Source organism: Schistocerca piceifrons, chromosome 5 (genome assembly GCF_021461385.2).
Source record: "Schistocerca piceifrons isolate TAMUIC-IGC-003096 chromosome 5, iqSchPice1.1, whole genome shotgun sequence".
Taxonomy (NCBI): Eukaryota; Metazoa; Arthropoda; class Insecta; order Orthoptera; family Acrididae; genus Schistocerca; species Schistocerca piceifrons.
Genome location: NC_060142.1, coordinates 452,974,975 through 452,989,072, shown reverse-complemented (window position 1 = coordinate 452,989,072; position 14,098 = coordinate 452,974,975).

Genomic DNA, 14,098 nt, shown 5'->3' with positions numbered 1-14,098 from the left:
TGATGTCTTCCGAATCACTAAAGGGGCACATATCGAACATTTGCGAATGCCTAAAAAACTTTTTGAGTTTTTGTATGTGTGTTGCAAAGCATTGTGAAAATATCTCAAATAATAAAGTTATTGTAGAGCTGTGAAATCGCTTCAATCATTTGTAATAACCCTGTACATATGAAGTTTGGCATATGCTTTTTTCATGGAACACGACGTCGTAGACGCCAAGAGAATAGAATAGGGCAGGTGGTTTAAAAAGGGAGGGATGGAAGATTAAACGTATCGTCGACAGCGTGGTCATTAGGTACGGAGCATTAGCTCGAATTACAAACCGAAGAGGAAGGGAATCGCCAGCGTCCTTTCCGAAGTAACCATTCCAGCATGTACCTGAAGTGAATTACGGAAACCGCTAAAATTTAGATCTGGATGGCTGCGAGTCCGCTGTGCTACCCACTTTGCCACGTCACTCGGAGGCGCGCTTCCACTACGCAGTCAATCGGCGCACATCTACGTCGAACGCCATGACACTAGAAACTGAAGACTAGAGTATTGGTTATCAAGTCTTAGTGACCTCTTCTGCCGGTGAACTGGTTTCGGTTTATTGGTTTTGTTTTGAAAATCTACCCACTTCCCGGCGCAGAGGTTCCTTTTGTGTTCATTCTCGCCTGCCAATACGAGTTAACAAGTGACTGTGAGCTCTATCGGATAATTTAGGGGTAACTTCCTCCCACTGCTGAAAATTTAAGTATTGGGTATTCAGGAATTAATGCCTGAACCTACAGCTCGAGTGAACGTCCACTTAGTGTGACTACTTTATCCCAAAACACAGCGTTTCGAGATTCTGACACGTTTATTGTGACTACGCGACAAAAATTTACCGAAAGGTCAATGTTAATATTTGCCTTTACGCGCAGTTGGCCAGCCAGCCACTGAGGATTCCTACCAGGAATCCACGAGAAAGACTAATCAAAGTATAGAAGTGACATTCAGGCAACTTTCATCGTGTGCCTGAGGGATTGTACGATGAGTGAACAAAGTGACATAAAAATAACTAGTACAGACCACGGAACGCCTTCGGCAACGAGAATAAATCACGCTTCTTAATTTCAACGTGTAAGTAAAACAAAACTATAAATTACCAGTCGTGGACGATGAACGGCATACTCATGGTACTGGAACTGTTTGAAACTGAACAAAAACAGGAGAACATAATGAACGAAAGTAACCACAGTTAAAGAAAGAACGATGGAGCTGGAAAGAAGAACAAGCGACCACCCAAAAAGAATAGGATGACCGAACGAGGCGCTGCGGTAAACGAGGAACGGCGGAAATGGGACGAGGGAAAGATCAGCTGAAGAGGTCTGAAGCGGGAAGGAGGAATGGAAGAACTGTAATGAGAAACGAGACCGAATGAAGGAGAACGAGGCGGGAAGGAGGCCCTTGTGAAGGGAAAGATTAATGACCTTTCCTACGGAGTCGTTCCTCGAACGTTCCGTTCAGTTTAGTAATCGTTCCATTGGAGCAGTTCCTCATTAACAACCCACATATATTTTGCACGAGAAAGAAAATTGTAAGATTTTGGAAGGCATGAGATTCCTCCGTAATTACTGACATTGTTTTACCTCCTTTTTGTTGAGTGGATGGATAAATGCACATTTCTGTTCTTCCGGTATTTCTCCTGTATCTCAAATTATGTTTTGTACGATGTTTTCTAGATTTGGACATTTTATTTTCTACATATCTGTCAATATTCTGTCTTCTAAAGATGATTAAGACGTTTTATTTTTTGATAATTCTTTGTATTTCTCCGCATCTGGGGGCTGAAGAGCTTACACTTTGGATTACAAATTGTAGGATGGTAATACTTTCCCTTCGTTCTTCACAGCTGAACAGTTTTCCAAAGTAGTCAACCAGCAGTTTGAAGTTCTTTGTACTGTTCAGTAATAGTTCACGATTTTCTTTCCAGAAATATAAACTTTGAGATTGTTGCTTCAGTAGCTCTCTTTGAAATGTTTAGTACAAATATGTTGTGTTGTCCTTCTGAATGGGTTTGCCAATATATTCTAAATGCTTCATATTTAACGTTCTTGTGGAATGTCTGGATGTGTTCTGTGGTGTCACCGCCAGACACCACACTTGCTAGGTGGTAGCTTTAAATCGGCCGAGGTCTATTAGTACATGTCGGACCCGCGTGTCGCCACTGTGTGATCGCAGACCGAGTACCACCACAAGGCAGGTCTCGAGATACGGAATAGCACTCGCCCCAGTTGTACGGACGACATTGCTAGCGACTGCACTGACGAAGCCTCGCTCATTTGCAGAGCAGATAGTTAGAATAGCCTTCAGCTAAGTCCATGGCTACGACCTAGCAAGGCGCCATTAGCTTTACATAGCAATTGATAATTATCGTCTAAAGCATGTCTCAACAAGAACGATGTATACAACAAGGATGGATTAAAGTTAAGTATTCCCAAAGCAACGTACTTTTCTTTATTGCATTCATTGAGCGTCCTGTTTCAGACTTCAAGATATTCTGCGGGAGCTTATAGCGTGCATATCGGCCCCCTCAAAATAACACTGTGTCGGCACTTCTGTCGACACATCATGTTCTGTGTTCACTTCCGTTTTTTTCTGAAGTCTTGATATTTTCCTGCAATTCAACACCACACAGCGTTTTTTCAGTGCAATGTCCTCCAGTGCAGGGCTTCATCACAATCTGCTTTTCACCATCTGTGTTTTAGAGATCTTCGGCAACGTCTGTAATTTTCTTGGATACTTGAATTTTTATTTGCTATCAGGTTTTTCTAATTGTCAGCTGAATAGACGAGAGTCTTTCTGAATTTTTGTTCTATTTGTACTTTATTTTTTATTCTTTTTCTTTGTCTCTAAATGATTTCACATTCCCAATTTGAACCTTATAGTCCCCCGACAGTATTTTTACATTTTCGTTGGGGACTTCGTTTGTTTCATTCTCCAGTTGTCCCCAAAATGTTATTACGTTTTTGGGAACCTTCTCTATTGTCTTCGTTGGCTGTGGCGGGAAAACTAATTAGTATATAAAACTTACTCGCACGTTAAAAGGTTAAAAGCGATACTCTCTCCGATGGGGAGTAGAAATTACGGATGGATTTTTTATTTTTCTATGACAGAACGTAGTACAAAGATAATTCCTTCCCCTCGTTTCCCTTTCAAGATTCTGTAAATGTTTCAAATGGCTCTGAGCACTATGGGACTCAACTGCTGAGGTCATTAGTCCCCTAGAACTTAGAACTAGTTAAACCTAACTAACCTAAGGACATCACAAACATCCATGCCCGAGGCAGGATTCGAACCTGCGACCGTAGCGGTCTCGCGGTTCCAGACTGCAGCGCCTTTAACCGCACGGCCACTTCGGCCGGCTCAAGATTCTGTAATTTTCAGAGTCTAGTACGTTGTGGTCTGACCTATTGCAAGAGTTAAATTTTCTCTTCTTCTAAAACTTTGTCTAACTACAACAGAAAACCATCTTCCAACGTGTAATTTATATTCAGAGTTCCATAGAAGAGTTTCTTCCTGGGTTTGATTTTATGGCCTTCAAGACGTTACGATTTACTTTTGCAGGGTGTATATAATTCTTAGGCCCACTGTCTGTGGGCTTCGTTATATGGATAAAACCTTTGAAATTTTCTATAAATTATTTTTTTGAAAGTTGGTTTTTAGAAACAAAGTCATTCCTTAGTTTCAAAGTTAAAACTAGGATTCTAAGTCCCAAAGGATTTTCTACAGAAGCTCATAACCAGGAGAACAGACTCTGACCACAGTATGGCTCACTGTGAGAGCCGTCGTGTCTGGATTTTGATTCAGTAAGGGTAAGGACTCTTCCGCCTTCTTCACCTCAGAGATTGTCCTCTTCGCCTGTAGTCCTAGGCAAGGTCCCTTACAGGAGCGGTATTATCCGGAGCCAAACGAACCAACTTCATTTCCAACCAGGCTTGGGAACGGTTATGGAGGTGTTATTGGCTACAGTCTATCAGATCTGTTTTGATCTTGTTAAACAAAAAGGGCTCTGAGCACTATGGGACTCAACAGCTTAGATCCTCAGTCCCCTAGAACTGAGAACTACTTAAACCTAACTAACCTAAGGACATCACCCACATCCATGCCTGAGGCAGGATTCGAACCTGCGACCGTAGTGGCCGTGCGGTTCGATCTTGTTAACATTCACCGTATAACTTCTCTTCGAAACACTTCCAGTGTTACACATCTGATCTTCCATAACCTTTAATGTTTGTGAGAGAATTACAATGTCATCGATAGACGTTTAAGTTTTTTTTCTCCCTGAACTGCAAGGAAGAGTGAGATACCTGCAAGATAGTGCAACTAGGAATACGTAATATTTCCTGGTTGGTGTTTCCGTCTAGAGAGTTATTTTGGAATCTAATGAATAAATATGCGCTAGAAATCGCCATAAGTAGTTCCCTCCATTTTCTACTGTTTCTTTTTTTTTTTGTTTTGTGGTGAGACATGAAGTTGAGTTTTGTGCGTCATTTGTAAATATTATTAGTTCTACATATTTAAGCACTGTACAATATAGTTGTATTAAGACTATTTGGAGGATATTGTTAACTCCTCAGATACTGATTTTTGTGACGAGTAAAACTTTGCATATCTTTAATGTGAATGATTAAAGCATACTCTTCGGTAGTACATCATCTTCTACCATAGAGCACGAGATATTACATTGAACTAAGTTTCATGTCTTTACAATTTTTCCTTTTCTGCAAAGAAATGTATGTCTTTGTTGCCCATAGCTTCTATTCCAAAAGTTTTTGTTTTGTAATTGCTTTCTGAAGATATCTCTTCTAAATTTGATTGCACTTAATGATTACTTGATAGTAGTAAAGTAATAATGTAACACATGCCCATCAAATGCAGTAGTGAGAAGATTTTCTCTATTGCAACACTTCTAAATTTGACCATGTTTTGCCGTGGAGGGAACGGTTTCTCATATTTGGTAAAACCTTACTTTCTTACATCAGTTTTTGTAAGTTCGAAAAAAAATTGGTAATGAAATAACGAAATATATTAAACTTATATTACAGGGTTGACTAGAAGCAAAAGTTGGAAAACTGTTCCTCCTGTAATCCCTTTTCCAACTTTCTCCTTCTTTTCGTTTATTGCGTGTTTTGTGTACAGACAGTATAAGGTGAGGATTTGTTACAAATCCCATTACAGCCTACATAACCGTTTTGAGAGATTGAGGAACTGTAGAGGTAATTAAGATAGTTTTCGTTTATTGTTTCATCTCAGATGCACATTTTTAATTAGATTACACGTTTCGATCACTCTGGATCATCTTCACATCTAAAACATACCAAAACAATCTAATATATTAGAATAAGTAGGCCAGTTGCGGTGGCCGGGCAGTTCTAGACGCTTCAGTCCGGAACCGCGCGACTGCTACAGTCGCAGGTTCGAATCCTGCCTCGGGCATGGATGTGTGTGATGTCCTTAGGTTAGTTAGGTTTAAGTAGTTCTAAGTTCTAGGGATCTGATGGCCTCAGATGAGTCCCATAGTGTTCAGAGCCATTTTTGAACCATAAGTAGAAAAGACAAGGGTTGTATGTAAACGTAGAAATACCTATGAATTTGCTACAGCAGCCCGTCTTGTATACTCAGAACCACTTACCAGAGTATTGTATATTGCAACTGCGGCCAGTGTTTTAATAGGTATATCTCTGAGGTAGAGGAAAAGAGAAATGGACTAAGGCTGATTGTGGGAAGCGAAAGGAAACAGCGAGGGTGTGGTGGGGGTGCCATGAATTTAACAAGAGAGGTAGTGCTCAAGTGTTTTCTTTTTTTTGGGTCATCAGTCTTCTGATTGGTTTGATGCGGCCCATCACGAATTCCTCTCCTGTGCCAAACCCACTGTCTCGGAGTAGCACTTGCAACCTACATCCTCAATTATCTTCTGGATGTAGTTCAATCTTTGTCTTTCTATACAGCTTATACCACATACAACTGCCTCTAGCTTCATGGAAGTTACTCCCTAATGTCTTAACAGGTGTCTTATCATCCTGTCCCTTCTCCTTATCAATGTTTTCCACATATTCCTATCCTCTCCGATTCTCCAGAGAACTTCCTCATGACTTTTCTTATCAGTCCACCTAGTTTTCGACATTCTTCTGTGGCAACACATCCAAAATGCTTCGATTCTCTTCTTTCTCGGTTTTCCCACAGTCCATGTTTCACTGCTACAGAAAGTTATTTTCTCTTGGCCAGGAATCCCCCTTTTGCCAGTGCTAGCCAGTTTTTGATGCCCTTCTTACTCCGTCCATCTGTGGTTATTTTGCTGCATGGGTAGTCGAATTGCTTAACTTCATCTGCTTCGTGACCATCAATCCTCATGTTACGTTTCTCTCAGTTCTCATTTCTGCTATTCTTCATTAGTTTGGTCTTTCTTAGATTTACTGTCAGTGCATATTCTGTACTCATTAGACTGTTCATTCCATTCAGCAGATCATATCGTTCTTCTTCACTTTCACTGAGGATAGCCATAGCACCAGCGAATTTTATCATTGATGTCATTTCACCCCGAATTTCAATTCCACTTCTGAACCTTTCTTTTATTTCACTCGATGGTTCTTCGATGTATAGATTGAATAGAAGAGGCGGAAGACTAAATGCCCGTATTACAAACTTCTTAATCCGAGCACTTCGTTCTTTGTCTTCCGTTCTTAGTATTCTCTCTTGGTTCTTGCATATGTTGTGTATTACCCATTTCTTCTACAATTTACCCCTAATTTCTTCAGAATTTCAAAAATATGCATCATTTGACATTTCCGAAAGCTTTCTAGGCCGAAAAATCCAATGAAGCTGTCTTGAGATTTCCGTAGTCTTGCTTCCATTATAAGACACAAAGTCAGAATTGCCTCTTTGTGTCTTTACCTTTCTTAAAGCAAAACTGATCGTCATCCAACAAATCCACAATTTTCTTTTCGATTCTTTTGTAAATTATTCTTGTCGGAACTTGGATGCTGACTGTGCTGTTAAGCTGACTGTGCAATAATTCTCGCACTTGACAACTCTTGCCGTCTTCGGAATTGTGTGGATGATATTTTTTCCAAAAGTCAGGTGGTATAGCGCCAGGGCCATATATTCGACGCCCACCAATGTGAACAGTATCCACTTCTCCCAAGGTTTTTAGAAGTTCTGATAGAATCTCATCTATCCCTTCTGTCTTATTTAACTTTAAGCTTTCCAAAGCTCTTTTAAATTGTGATTCCAATAATGGATCCCCTGCCTCTTGTTAATCGACTCCTGTTTCTTCTATGGCATCAGATAAATCTATCCCCTTGTAGAGGGCTTTAGTAGTACTGTTTCGACCTATCCACTCCCTCCTCTGCATTTAACAGCGGAATTCCCGTTGCGCTCTTAATGGTACCACCCTTGCTTTTAATGTCACTAAAGGTTGTTTTGACTTTCTTGTACGGTGAGTCTGTCCTTCCAGCTATCATTAATTTTTCGATTTCTTCACTTTTTTCATGCAGCCATTTCGTCTTAGCTTCCCTGAATTTCCTATTTATTTCATTCCTCAGCGACTTATATTTCTGTATTCCTGAATTTCTCTGAACATTTTTGTACTTCCTTCTTTCATCGGTCAACGGAAGTATTTCTTCTGTTACTCATGGTTTGTTTCTAGTAACGTTCTTTGTATTTATGGTTTCCTTTCGATGTGATTTCCCCTTTTAGAGATGTTAAGTCCTCTTCAACTATACTGCCAACTGAACTATTCCTTACTGCAGTATCTGTAGCCTTAGAAAACTTCAAGCGTATGTCTTTTCCTTAGAACTTCCGTATCCACCTTCTTTGCCTATTGATTCTTCCTGACTAATCTTTGAAACTACATCCTACTTTTCATCACTAATTTATTGTGATCTGAGTCTATATCTGCTCCTGCGTACGCCTTACAATCCAATATCTGATTTCGGAGTCTCAGTCTGACCACGATGTTAAATAGCTGAAATCTTCCCGTATCTCCCGATCTTTTCCAAGTATACCTCCTCCTCTTGTGATTCTTGAAGAGAGTATTCACTATTACTACTTGAAATTTTTCACAGAACTCAGTTAGCCTTTCTCGTCTCTCATTACTAGACCCAAGCCCATATTCAGGCGTAACCCTTTCTACTCCTTCCCCTACAACCGCATTCCACTTCTCCGTGACCATCAGATTTTCTTCTCCAATTACGTACTGCATCATCGATTCAAGATTCGCATAGGGCTATACGTTCTCTATCTCTTCATCGTCGTCGATGACGTCGGCATCTATACCTGAACTATCGTTATCCTTGTTGATTTGTTGTCGATTCTGTGAGAACAACCGAGTCACGCAACTGTTCACAATAAAACACTCTCTGCCCTACCTTCCTATTCATAACGTATCCTGTTCCCGTTATAGCATTTTTCTGCTGCTGTTTATATTATACTATACTCATCTGACAGAAATCCTTGTCTTCTTTCCATTTCTCTTCACTGACTCCCACTGTATCTAGACTGAGCCTCTGCTCTTCCCTTTTTAGTTTTTCTAGCTTTCCTACCACGTTCAAACTTCTGACATTCCGCGTCCCGTCTCGTAGATCGTTATCGTTTCGTTGGCTGTTCAGTTTTTTTTCCTCATGGTTGCCTCTTCCTTGGCAGCCCCCCGCCACCAAGAGTTCCTAATCCTTTGCCAGTGAGGAGATCAATGTGAGTCTTTTTTAACTACAGACCACATGTCCTGTGAAAACACATTACGTGTCTTTAATGCAGTGGTTTGCAATGCCTTCTGCATCCTCATGCCGCTGATTATTGCTGTTTCTTCGGCCTTTAGTGGCATTTTGCTAACCCAAGGGCAAGAGAGTGCCCTGAACCTCTGTCCGCTCGTTTCGACGAGGCCGTTGGCAGGATGAGGTGACTTCTTACGCCGGAGGTGTTTGGACGCCAATGCCGATTATTATGCAAAATTTGAGAGGTGACGGAGTTCGAACCCGTGACCGAGCGCATTTTGGTTACTTATGAAAGACACTAACCCTAGGCCACAGTTAATACAGAACGTAATTGAAAAATTCTCGTTGAAACATTACATCTACATCTACATCTACATGGATAGTGTGCAAATCACATAATTGTGTAGAACAATGGGCATGTAAAATGTAAACTGCATAAAATCGTGAAATTATAAAGTGGAGCAAAAGGGGATCAAGAGCGGGCGATCAAGGAAAGGGAAAGATCTGTGGCGGAGAGGGATTGTGGCAGGGATGCTATGGGTTTAATAAGAGAGGGTCTTATATAAAACTGTTAAAAAGTCAATAATGTAATGAACCTTCTGTTAAGGTACCAGAATGGTTTAGTAGAACTGTAAAAGGGAGATGTAACAGTAGATTACAGAAGTGGAAATAAGGTACCGAAAACTGAATTAGTATTTGAAGGTATTCAAAGAATGAAACTTTGAAATTATAAAACCGTAAGTTTTTACTCTGCGAGTATAAAAATGAAATTTTGTACAAACTTTTTCGGTAACATATAAAAAGTATGGGCCTAGAACAATGGATGTATAAATAGTGTTGACATGAAGATTGAGCGGTTCTGGGTGGTTCAGTCCGGAACCACGCTGCTGCTACGGTCGCATATTCGAATTCTGCCTCAGGCATGGATGTGTGTGGTGTCCTTAGGTTAGTAAGGTTTAAGTAGTTCTAAGTCTAGGGGACTGATCACCTCAGATGTCTCATAGTGCTTAGAGCCATTTTATAGATCGTAAAATTACCGAAGTGGAATTATGTTGAGTGCCTATAACTGAATGAAGTGTCTTTTCTGCTTATTGTAAAATATTAGATGGTACATATTTAGTTTTACTTTGTTTTAGATCTGAGGATGATCCAGAGTTTAGAGTGATCTAAACATGTAATCTTATCAGAATATGCATCTAATCAATAAATGGGAATTATCTTGATTACAATTCTTTTGCACTTCCTTCTGAACTACCACTTCCCTTTCATGCCATCCGCCTCTTGTAAGTGCTGTTTGATTTCAGTGCAACCTGTGGTGTTCATTTTTTTAGAGTTGCTTTAGGGACACATTGGCGATCCGATGACGGAAATTGGCAATGAACCCCCGCGCTAGGGTATTCCATATGATCATCGGCTGCCGGGTTCACGTCGTCGCACCTGCCAAGCTATCCGCTGATACGTGCTTCGCTCAGCGCGCTCAGCTGACAGCCCTTGGAAGGGTACTAATTGCAGGCATGACCCTTGTGCTAATCGAGTTCGACCTCAATAAGACGGCTCCGCCCAAGCTGGGAGCTGCTGGTTTCCAGCGCCATGAATAAAATTAAAGTTGTCAAAGAACTGACCTGGCCCTATGCGGCTCACCGACTAATTGGCTCGCTGGTTTCTCCTGTCACGGCGTCGACAACGCCTTCCTAATGAGACGGTACGGCGGCTTTACTAAACAACAAGTTCTCAATGTAAGAATGGAGATGTCACCAGCGTTCAGTTCAGGCATTGAAAAGCAATACACTGTTTGCTATTAACGCTGCAACTCCCTGAAGGTGCCACGATACAGAGTGGGCAAGCCCTCAACCAATACTTTCTGTGATTATGATGACGTTTGGTTTGTACGGCGCTCAACTGCGCGGTCATCAGCGCCCATACAAGGAAAATGTTCAAATGTGTGTGAAATCCTAATGGTCCAAACTGCTGAGGTCATCGGTCCCTAGACTTACGCACTACTTAAACTAAATTTTGCTAAGGACAACACACACACCCATGCCCAAGGGCGGACTCGAACCTCCGGCGGGAGGGACTGGGCAATCCGTGACACTGCGCCTCAAACTATGCGGTCACTCCGCGTGGCCCCATACGAAGTCCCAATGTTTACACAATCCAATCCAGCCACTGTCATGAATAATGATGAAATGATAAGGGCAACACAAACACCCAGTCCCCAGGCAGAGAAAATCCCGAACTCGGCCGAAAATCGAACCTGGGACCCCTGATCCAGGGACAGCAACGCTAGCCACTAGACGACGAGCTGCGGACTTTCTGTGATGACGCGTGAACTTCCAACACATTGTCGCCTAAGCGCAGTTCCACCGTCCTTGAACGCCATTCATTAGATCCTCACGACAGTAAGTAGTAACCAAACAACCGACCACCTCCGCAGTTTCCGAGATTCTTATTCCCAGGCGCCAAGCCATAACTATTTGCCCTTTGTCAAAGTCGCTTATGTCAGTGAATTTCACAGTTTGTGTCCGTATCGTCTCTAGAATGACTCCTCATTTGTCTCCGGTCCACTTACATACTCTAATTACTGTTTGTGTCTACTTACTCCAACCCCAATGCACGCAGTTCAATCTGACGGTGAGCAGTGGGCATAATGTTTTATCTCAAGAGTGCATGTGAGCCGCTAGTAGTTCACACACGGCCACCTGCCGGCTCCCAGCGATTTCCAGCGACAATCTCCACAATAACAAAACGTGAAGACATAGCACTTCAGTTTTCTTAGAAAGATTGAAATTAATTGGCTTTAATTGAACCTTGAACAGCTCATCACTTTTATCCAACACGACCTCTAGCTCATGGGCGTACCCAGCGAGGGGCAGGGGGTGCAGCTGCCCCCCCCCCCCCCCCTAGAAGATATTCGCAATTTTTCACTAGTTTACTGTTTTATTTAATAAGAAATGCTGCATGTTTTCTCGGATTGTACAAGTGCGTTCTTGTATTTACAATGTTTATTAAAAGCAGTTTTTCACTGGTTTACTGTTTTATTTAATAAGAAGTGCTGTTTGTTGTCTCAAATCCTTCTTTCCTGAGACTAGTATGAACTGCCCCCCCCCCCCCTCCCCCCCATAGTTCAGATTCTGGGTACGCCCTTGCTCTAGCTACCTAACTGCTCCACAATTTGATATGAGGCTTCTTCCTAACGAGATCACTGAATCACAGAAATCACCCAGGAAACGCCTTGTTTAGAACTTCTCGCCTTTACATGGGATTGCACGTGAGAACAGTCAATGAGGCCTGCGGCCGACTCCTTGTCGGTATCATGAGCACGAAACAGGTTAACGAAAATTATTTTTTAAACTTAGCTCTTTCATCCAAACAGCCCCGGGAACAGGGTCAAGGCATTTTCAGGTCTCAATAAAGCACTCTTCAGAAAAGTGTTACTTTCTGGCAGGGATTTTGAAAATTTGTTTCGAAAACGATTGATTTTGATTTTATTTGATTTATGCTCATTTAGAAACCTGTTGCCTTACATTTTATAACAGGTCGTGGTTTTTAGGTGGTTATTCACGCTCGTTTAGCAACATTTTAGGACAGCTTTCTGTCGTCACCTCAGTAAACGCGATACACAAACGATTAATACACGTTAACACGAAGAGCAATGTTCACTCGATTGACAGACAGAATGTGCAGAAATATTCTCTTCCGTCCATTAGCTAACGATTGTGATGACAGAAAGTGCATCATACCACAATGTAAAATAAAACAAATTTTCCAAATCATAAAAACAGCGTGAACTGTACAAAGGGATTAACTCCAGTAAAGAGAGACTGAGAGTTGCTCAAATTGTATGGAAGTCGGAGTCTACCATTATTTAGGCGTACGTTATATCAACTGGGGCAGGATACTCTAGCAATGTGCTGTAAATTCACGTGGTCAGTACTGCTGTAAGGTCTGTAAGACTGCATTTTGTGTTAACGAGTTGAAGTGCTGCAACTGACGTTAGTGGAGCTACAGCACCCACTCCATTCACCGCCATCGCCTACCGTCACGATATGGGGCACTGAGGATGGTCAAAAACTGACCGAAACCGGTTGCCATCGAAATAAATGTTGTAGCGATCGACATTGTTTGCGTCCATTTGTAAAGTACTGTTAGCCAGCCTGTTGTTTTTTCAGGAGAAATGTTCTCAAAAAATTAATGAGTTGAAGTGTGCTGGTGATCCGTTGTAATGAAACAGCATTGTATCCACTTGTGGAATTAGCAGGCTTCTGAACTGCAAGAAAGCTGACATTCATTATAAGGCCAAGTAACCATGTAGCCGACATCCAACGCACATCATACGTCAAAAGTTTCCCAAAGGTAAAATGAAACAGAGCAGGGGTTTCACAATACCGCGACCATGGGCTTCAGACCGTGAAGGAGTTCTGCTTGCTTGCTTGCATTAGATGCCAACAATCAGCATTAGATACTACCCAAGTGAAATGTGCATCCCGCTGTCCCACACAGCATAGTCGGAACTACTGCGGGAATATCTACCATCCACAACAAGTGCAAGCTTTAATTCATGTCGACTTTAAACCCCCCTTCTGTCCACGAGCAAGTATGCATTTGTAAGGCGCCGATCCTGCGAAATTCAGCTTGCCCCTCTCTCGCTCGATATGCTCCGAACCATGGATAAAGGCGATAAGCAGATTTCATATTCCTAAATTTTCGGAAGGCGTCTGAATGCAGACTGCTAAACAAGTTACGAGCTCGGTTGTGTGAGGGCCCCAAAGACTCTTTAAGCAATAGCAATTATCCCGGACGGCGAGTGTTCATCAAATACAAGGGATGCACAAAAATATGGAAACACTGCGAGAAATGAATGCTTGCACGTGAACGCAGAATTTAGGCAAACCAGCAGATTGCGACGTTGCATCTGACCACCAATGCAAATGTCATCTGTTGTCATTACAGTGTTGTGGGGGACATCGCTGCGGCCGGCGAAAGATCCTGCAAGAATGTGACCAACGACGAATGAAGAAATCGTTCAGCGTGACAGAAGTACAGCCCTTCCGCAAATTGCTGCAGATTTCAGTGCTAGGCAATCAATAAGTTGAAACAAAGCAAGAGCTGTATCGTGTGTGAGATACAGAGGCGAGCGAGTGTGATGGAACTTACCTCAGTTCACTGCTAGTAGCGCCAAGTCACCTTAACGCGTCTTCGCGTAGCGCGAAAGTATTGCACCAGATTAAGTATAAAATTAAAAATTTTTTAAAACTTTGTTAAAATATAGTTTAGTATAATAATGTTTCAAATACGAAATCTTTATGTACCTAGACTTGATAGGTTCCGTAAAAATGCAGATTTAAGATAAAAATAAGTGGCGC